This window comes from Halyomorpha halys, unplaced genomic scaffold (genome assembly GCF_000696795.3).
Source record: "Halyomorpha halys isolate HHAL.00 unplaced genomic scaffold, Hhal_1.1 Scaffold165.1, whole genome shotgun sequence".
Classification (NCBI taxonomy): domain Eukaryota; kingdom Metazoa; phylum Arthropoda; class Insecta; order Hemiptera; family Pentatomidae; genus Halyomorpha; species Halyomorpha halys.
In genome coordinates, this window is record NW_027111427.1 from 497183 (window position 1) to 506679 (window position 9497).

The window sequence follows — 9497 nt, forward strand, 5'->3', positions numbered from 1 at the left end:
TGAAGGAGGCGCTTGGAACCAATAAGAATGGCCTTCGTTTTTTTGGCATTCAGCTTCAAATCATTGTTAGAAACCCATGCATTAATGCTTTCAATATCTTCCTGTGTATCTTTTGGATGGCCTCAAGCATTTCGGAAGGATGGAAGGACAGATAGATTTGGAGATCGTCTGCGTATAGGTGGTACTATGCGTGGTGAATGGAATCAGGAAGATCATAGATATAAATGGAGAAAAGAGTTGGTGAAAGTGAGGAGTCCTGAGGAACACCTTATGACAGAAGCAGGGGAGAGGAAATAGGTTTTTCGGAATGACGACTGTTTGGGAACGATGGGACAGGAAAATGTTCCCTACTTTGTTACTAACAAAATCATCCATAAAGATCTAAATATTCCATTAGCCGATCCAGAAAGAACCAGATATTAATCCTTCCATAATGAATTTTCTAACTATCTAAGCCAAATAGTTTATACCATTGCTTCTTATTTTATTCCGGATAATACTCAGAGACGCACGAGAAGTTCCATCTATACAAATATTGAATAGTAACTGAGTGGGGAAATGATCTGATGCTGTATAAATTTGGGATCCTTCAAAATCGTATATCATGGGAATATTATTCAAATGACTGCAAGCAACATCGACAATTGAGGTTCTCAGTGAACTGGAATAAGTAAAATTTACCCTCTTATCTCCCGCAGATCTTCCATTAATTACATGAAAAGAGTTTAATTCTAAAAATTCAACAAATATTTTACCTTTTTGATTACATGTTTTATCTAACAATTTTCCTTTCATGAATTAAATTTTTTTTTTAATAATAAAAATAGACAGCATCCCCAAGAATTATTAACGGAAAGTTTCTATACTTATTTATAATTATATTTATATTGGTTTCAAATAATGTGAAAATAAACTCATGTTTTAAAGCAAACTCTGTCCTGACTAATAAAAATACTCTACACGAGTTGTACTCGCTTCGTGAAACAATGTTATTTAAATCTACTGCAGCTAGGCAGTAACAGTTAACAAAAAAGGCCCGTTTGAGTCTGCAATGCAATTGGGTAACGCAGATAAGAAAAATATTGGAGAGCTTCAGAATTTTTGACCCGATACTTAATAATCCGGTAAGTATCAAAATTATAATGGGGGAGATCTTGGATAGATACAGGGACTTTGCCAAGGATAAAGACCTCTTGTTGTAACGAGAATCGACCTATAACCCGTCCTATGGTTGAGTCTTCGTTAAAATACATGCTCCTCAAAGCTACCTAAAAATCAGTTTCCCTATAACTCACTTGAGAATAATTACGACTTTCCGGTAAATATGCCATTACTCTAAATGTCGGTCCACACAGATATACTTTGGACCCACAGAAGCTTTGTCCAGCTTGTGATGGAACGGTCCTGGAGGATTGATTCCATTTTTTGACAAATTCTCCCGCGTATCACGAGAACCGAATCCGATACATGTCGAAGCTAAGCGATATTAGCCGAAATCAGTTGTATGAATTTTTGTCTGTACCCTCAGGATTGGACCTTAAACTGTTTTTTATATATGTAACGCAAAACCTTTTGCTTAGAGCTGGACACCCATCGTCCTAATAAGAGGTATAGTTTTTGTTTCATTTTGTTTTTTAATATTATTAAATAATAAGTGACTTTTTTGTTTTACTGTTGTTTTCTAACGAATGTGGATAGTATTTCACAGGCTAACTCAATTGTACGGGGGTTGCCCCATAAACAAATATATAAATTATTATTATTATTATTATTATTACTCCGAGACGCCTAAAAGGAAAGTGGCTTCCAGCTCATCTGATGAAACGTTATTGAGAACAACCAATGGGTACTTTCTTTTCAAATATTTGATGTCATTATTAGCTTGTCATATTTACTTGTTGTATCTTTAGCTGAAATACAGTTGTACATTTTAAATTCCACAAATTGATTGTCCTATTTTTATTCCTTTACCTGAAAATGCCTGGATGAGTTGAGACTGAACGGCACTTTTAAGGTTATTTATTGCTTTTAGGGGTTAACTTTAACAACAGATTTTTAATTATGTTTTTGCAGCTATTGTGTAAAGCTTGTTTCACGTGTTTTTTTCTGAAATGGAGTAAAATTTATTGATAAATATTACATATTTTAGCTTTCCCAATTATAAAAACAACTTTTAAATCTTTCTTCTAAGTTACTTTTTCTATTTTTATAGTGAGTGGTCCGCTTTTGATTTCCATTCAGTATGAAAAAGGCATGAATAACCCAAATTTAAAACCGCTGAATTAATGGATAACTTTTTTTTTTTTAGTAGTTATTTTTATTTATTGATAGATATTACAATCTGCCACACAATTGTGGGCAATAGGTAATAGTGGTGAATGAACTCATACATACTAAAATAAAATAAAATAAATCAATAAATGAATAAAAAAAACTCTTAAAATATATGCAAACAGAAGGATAAACAAAACGAACATAATCAAACTATCTGTATGAAAAATAAATAAATAAAATAACATAATGATAAAATAATATAGTCTCTAGTCACATATACACTCTAATTTACAAAATTTACACAATCGACCTGAGGATCCCTGAGCCCACTCTATCCCCCACGTGTGAGGGGTAGAGCAGAGTTCAAAAGATCCTAGCGCATCCCTCTCGCCACATCACTGGTAGTGAAATGGGTCTCAACTAACTATATTATATGGATATTTGCTTTTTATTCTTTTTTTTTTATATTCCTAAATATGAAAAAACAATTCATAGATGTTAGGATCTGTCAGTAATAAAAAATATGTAATTCTCAAAGCTTTTATATATCTGTTTGTCACATTAAACATAAAAAAGTCATCATTCGAACCGAGGGTTTTAGCTATAAGAATAAATTTCAAAAGAAATAGTGGAAGTAGCATTTTAGTTCTTTGCAGTTAAGACATAACAATATAATATTTATTGCAGAATCGTTAAGCGCTCTTATATCTTATATTAGTATATATTATAGTATATGAACCATTTTATGATATATATACACATTTAGAAATATGCATAGGTTTCTCAACAAATATTTGTTTTTCAGAATAGAATAAAGAATTTTGTATAAGTAGGGCGTTCAAGAACATTTTGAAATCATGACTTTGAATGCCCTACTTATACAAAATTCTTTATTCTATTCTCCAAAACAAATATTTGTTGAGAAACCTATGCATATTTTTAAATGTTATACAGCACATAAAAACTATTTTTGAATATATAAACAAAGAAATTTATGTTATAAAATTATTAATTATTTAGAAACACCAAAAATTAGAATATGTACGCCTCACTGTCAAATAAACTAAACAAACAATAACCTGTCGTTTATCTCACTTACAAAAATAGTTAAATAAAATGTCCTACAGAGTGCACTAAAATAGTAAGAACAGAAAATAGTCTCATTGTGAGTTGTGTGTAAGTGTGATAAAACATGTATGAAAGAAAAATAAAATTGGCAATGCATAGACATTTCAGGAAATTAAAAATTAAGTATAAAAATTATTAAAATAGGTTACCAAATTAGTTAAAGATATAATATAAAAAATAGCTTAAAAAAAGGAATAACACAATGTATAAGTTTATATTTAAAAAAAGTATTTAATGTTCTTTAAATATTAATTTTTAGTGTAGAATTAATTAACATATCGTTCAATAGCCCTCAATACCAGCGACGCGGCTGGAAGAGATGAGCTAGGTTCTCTCTGAGAATTTGTGGCAGATTCTATTAATTCTCCTATACAAAATAATAATAATTGAACGAATTTAAAAATGGCTAATTGTAAAAACGTCGAAACATCATCAAAATGTGTAATACTAACATATATATAATTAAATTGTTGGCAAATAAAATTATTAATAAAAATTTTCATTTTTATAGTCTTATTTTTTACAATGAGGACCTTAAACAATTTTTCTTCAAATAATCCGATTCATAATTATAAATTATAATAATTTACAATTATAATTATAGTTGCTTATTAATGTAATAAGAATCTATGTATCCATGCAATCAATTGTCTTTGAAATGAGCATTTAGTATTTTAAGGTTAGTATTTTCAATAAAAATTTTCGATATTCAAGTTATAATACAAAGAAAACAAGCACACATTCTACAATAAATAAGAGTGATAAGTGATAAGGTACCTCCTAGTGTAAAGAAATAATTTACTTGAACGTCAGATGGATGCATTACTGGGTGCTGTCTCCCTTATGCCAACCCATGCCATGCCTGAATATTACAGCTAATTTGTTCATTGTAACAGATTAATAGATGCAAATAAAAAAAAAGTAAATGTGGGTGAACTAGTTAATATGCCACATCTGAGCTAATAATAGGTAGATTTATTTTTTTTGTGAATATTAACAAGATTAAACAAACAGCTGAATTCAATAAAAAAAAGCCAACAACGGATATTACTTTTTTATTATATATCTAAATAGAGCGAAGGGGCGATTCTAATTTTATTATCTTTCATATTACCTAATACATTGTATATTAAAAAATGCGTACATTTCAAGTTGCGAGCTAATAAAGTTAAATTTTGTTCATAAATTTTTTTCCATTAGATGAATCAATCATTTCAATAGCTAAGAACCTTTGCAGGACGACAGTAAACATTAAAAAAAAAAGAGCATGTTAATTAGTTAAGAAAATTCGGAGATCGAAGTATATGTTTTGTTCTTTGATATTTTATCTTATATAATTTATATTATTTCACATACTGATCATAGTCAACGAACTAGACGATCGAACTACCATAGAAGCACTCTCGCTGCCCGGACTTGGTTAAGAGGTTCTCGCTCCATAGGAACCAAGCGAACCCTTCGAAAAGGAAATTGAAGAGGGGTAACAAACCATATGTGATGAGAGCCCTCAGAGTAAGCTATGAATTATAAAAAAGGAAGTCAAGCCCTGGGGTGCATCCAGCCGCAAATATAATATGGAGGGGGTCGTACTGAGTAAATTGAGAACGGGGGAAACGGAATTCACTCACTCCCACCTCATCCCCTCCATCCAACACTAATGAAATGATAATTAAGTAATTTGACTATTGTATTGCTTAATTACCGGCATTCTAATTACACTGTGATACTAACCCGTATTTCCACAGAATATTACTTACCTCACACCTGAATAGTTTTGAATTAAAAATTAATTCGTTAAACATTCAAAGATGATAATCTATACAATAAAATAGAAATGCAGGTGTTTATAACCACTCTCTCACTGACTTATTGATCACTGAATCTAAAAAAACAAGGGTGAAGCTGAAATTATAAACGATGGTTTTCCTCATGTTTTAGATGTGCAATATGGCTGGGTTAAAAAAGCAATGTACTAAGTAGCTTATCAAATATTTCTAAAACAATTTTTTTTTTTTTAAACAACTCAAAAACTGTACATTCCCCACTTTTTATCAGGCCAAAAATAAAATAAAACATGCAGCATAAATAAATATATAGATAAATGCTCTAACATTTATTAAAACATATAATTTCAAAAGCACTATGTAAAAAAATAAATAAATAAAAACGACCAACATAGAGAGAGAAATACTTTATTTGTCTATGCTGCCTAAATATATCGGTTGCTATCTCACACAGCATACTTATCAATCCGTAATCGGACATATATAAATTACACATACATAGTATAATCAGAAAAAAAGAGATACAATAATAAGATATAATAAACAATTTTTTTCCCCTACAGTTTCCTTTTACAATCAATTTCGGTCTGTACAACAAATACAAATGTTTCAATTCATTCCTATTTTTCTTTCTCATTTCTGCGTCTCCAATTTCATCATTTCACAACTTTTTAATTCACCCGATCAACAAATTTGCCCTCCGGAATTCACCCTCCTAGATCCTCTTCAGTGACCCGCTAAACAAATTCAATATTAGACGGCAATGTGAGATCAGACCATCATTCATAGTCACAGCAGTAGATCAGTTTACCAAAAACAAACAAATAGTCACATTTTACGAGAATAAGACTAACACATAGATTAAAAGGAAAATATAATAAAAAACCGGTTACAGGAAACACTTGAATGGATAAATAAGCTTTAAAAAAAAACAATAGTACTAATAAAATAAAATAATTTAATGAATAAATACGTTAAAACAGACAAATGGAGGGGACAACATATTAAAATAAATAAATAAAACAAGAGATAAATAAAACAACAAAATAAACAAAACTAAAAGAGTTTTGGGTTTATTATTAATAATTCATCAAACATTCTTAAATTATGTATTTATTCCAAAGCTTAAATGGCATGCGGTAAATGTAGTATAGACAGAAAATTGATGATATCCCGATTTATGCCAATGCTTCTTCTAAAAATATTGTAAAAATTAAGTATTGTCACAGCACCCCAACATTTGAATATTACAAGGCACCCCTTCTATACGCTTGTAGTATCCCAGCGTGCCATGACGTGTTTGGGAACCATTGTCTAAAAACCTAGAAGCAACTTTTTTAACTGATAATTTAATTCTCTATAAAACAAAACTAACAGCATATTAAAAAAAATTAATTAAATCTAAAATAAAGGGTTATAGCACTACTATTACTGGACCAACGGTTGTGCAAGCAGGTGATTTGGTCAGAAACACGTCAGCATCATATTAACTTGACGAATAATAAAAAAATAAACAGAAAATTGATCCATACTTATTTAAAATATTCTGTGAAATTTCTCTTTTAAACCTATTTTTTTCTCTAAGTAATAAAACTTGCCTGTATATCTGTAACCGCTCAGTTATTGATCACTATATCTCATAAAGAACCAGGCCTATGATATGCTATAAATATGAAATGAGGCTGGATTTGAAAAAAATTAGAGTATAAGTTGCTAAAATAAAATTATTTTGAAGATGAATTAAACATCTCCACTACAATAAAATCTGTTTTCAGATTTTAGGGCACATTCAGCCTCTATAAAGTTGATAGGATAAAGGATGCCCTTAACCTTTGAGGGTTGAATGTTTAGCAGATAATCTCCTACTGTAATCGTCAGTCAAAAAACTGTTCATTTTTTACGACTACCCCTTATTTTTCACATCGGATGTAATAATATGGACAAGAAATATACCATTATAAAAATGATTTGTAAAATTATTAAAAATATTGCTTATAGTTTATATATTGTGAAAAATGTACTGGAAATAAATATTATTCAACTGAATATTTAGGAAAAATTGAGATACCTAGTTCATTCTCCGTGATCTTCAATTATTAAAAAAAAAATAAAATAATTAATGTACATTTAATTCCATTAATTTTTATCAGCATCATGTAATTTATCCTATTTTAAATTTAGATTAAGCGAGAAAATAAACCCTTTTATTTAATTTCGAAATGTATACTAATTGCATAATAATGATATATGAATAATAAATACATTCTAGAGGTGAATGTTATATGAAACGTATAGAATATTACATAAATGAAAGATACGATAGCAGCGAGAAATTCTCATGTTATTTATTTTATAAATTGCAACGCTCATGAATACATTGATGGAGGAATAAGTCATATTTCATGTCAACTCGACACTCCAGGAAATTCGCCAAGACGAACCGTGTATTTTCAGAATGGACTTATCGAAACAGGAAATCCATTCTGGAGTAATATATTTTTTTTTCTTTCACATGAATGTGTGTATAATAAAATATACATTACACGTAATATACTACGAGTTAAAATTATTTTATCTTCTTATTTGCTCTCAGTTTTTACTTACAGGTAAGTAAGATGTGTTTTATAAGTATAAATTCTGTTAAATATAATAATAAAATATAAATATTTTATTAAGAAGTTTAAAATTGTTAATAATTGAAGAGCACCCTTAAAAATTGTTGTAACTGGCTATCATTCAGGAGTAAGAGAAAAAAAATCTTATCTTTGACCACAAATTTTGGCTCAAAGGAATCTTCGTTAAGAATAATGAACTGAGTCATTGCTAGAACAAGTCAAGTTGTATGAGAAAAAAAAAATAAAGCTGAAATGTTATTTTTGTAAGAATTTTGTTGTTGTAACCTTTGTAGAGGGAACTCGGCTCAACCATCTTTTATTATAAAAATAAACACAATCGTACTATTATTGCAATAATATCTTTTAAAATTTATTCATATAATCCATATTTTATTCCTTTTATTCAGAGCTCTGTATTTGAAATAATGAACCAAGATTTTTTTTTGTTTTTGTGATTTATGTATCAATATCAATATTATTTTTTATTTTGCGAACAAATGCCTAAGGCTTAATCTATATCTAATAATCATACAGAGATACATTGTGGTATATTATATATAATGAAGGTTCTTAAGAAATTACCTATATAGCTTTCAAAAACATGATTTCACACAAAACTTAAGCTGCTTTATTTCTACATATGTGAGTTCAAATAATTAAAAACGAAATTCAATAAAATTAGTTTTTTTTTTTATAAACACATTATCTACATTCATAGTCATAGAAGCACTGGTTCTTGTTTTGATATTGGCAGATCTGACAAAAAAAAAAAAAAATTGCATCCAATGATTGGATGCATTATTGGCTTAAAAAATAATCATCAAAGCTTCTTTTTTGTCAAGCATGCCACTATTTCAAGAAAGCAAAGAAGAAAACATTTTTTTCTATTGATAAGAATATTTTAAAATTTGCATAGTTGTTCTACCAAATTTATTCTGGGTCTGGGGTTACTTTTTCTGTCCCAAAGCAAGTATGGTTGTTACAAAGTAAACCCTGTCTTCAGTTCTGTCGTTGGAATAAAACCAATTTAAAATAAAACTAAACTTTTTTTTTCAGATATGCTACTATAAAAAAAATCATTAATTTCTTCTTGAATGTTTGTTCTTGTTACTATTTAATTTCTTTAGTAGTGTTGATTAATTTTATTCATTTTTTTATTTTTAGTATTTATCGAAACAGTGTGATAAATACTCAATATAGGTTTTAATAATATAAACAAAAATAAATAAATATATTTCTTAGATGTTTTATTTAGCAATAATGACCTCTAAAGAAGGTAATAAGATCTAAATATAATATTAAACTGATGATATATTTTATAAGAAATTATTTAATAAAAAAATATATTATTATAAATACCTTTTCGAGCTCGCGGCAGACGTGATCTCAAGCGACGCGAGAGCTTAGACAGTGGCTGTTCGCGAGGTAACAGCTGACTGGCCTAGTGCCCGCTCTTCCCGCTGGTGGCGCCATCGTCGCCTCAAGGATGAGGTAAACAAGGATCAACTTTAATGAGTCTCTTCCAAAAGAGCTTCATCCTTTTCGGGATGTAATCACTTTTTGAAAAAAAAAAAAAAAAAAAATATGAAACTCGTTCCGAGGTGTTTTTACAGGAAGGGGAGAATATATTCCAAGATATTTTCATGGGATTATTCTTCATGAAAACAAATATTATTCCAGCAAACATAGGCTTAGA

The 9497-nt window shown here is 29.4% G+C and overlaps 1 protein-coding gene across 3 annotated transcripts in view; it reads right to left on the reverse strand.

Moving 5' to 3' along the window:
* The window catches only part of LOC106678872 (glutamate receptor ionotropic, kainate 2), a 253179-nt gene extending 243950 nt beyond the window's left edge, over positions 1-9229 (reverse strand). For all 3 annotated transcript variants that reach the window (XM_014417682.2, XM_067049424.1, XM_067049425.1), the window contains exon 1: positions 9161-9229. The gene's annotated coding sequence lies outside the window, so the exon portion shown is untranslated. The remainder of the gene's footprint in view (positions 1-9160) is intronic.
* Positions 9230-9497: the final 268 nt, after the last annotated feature.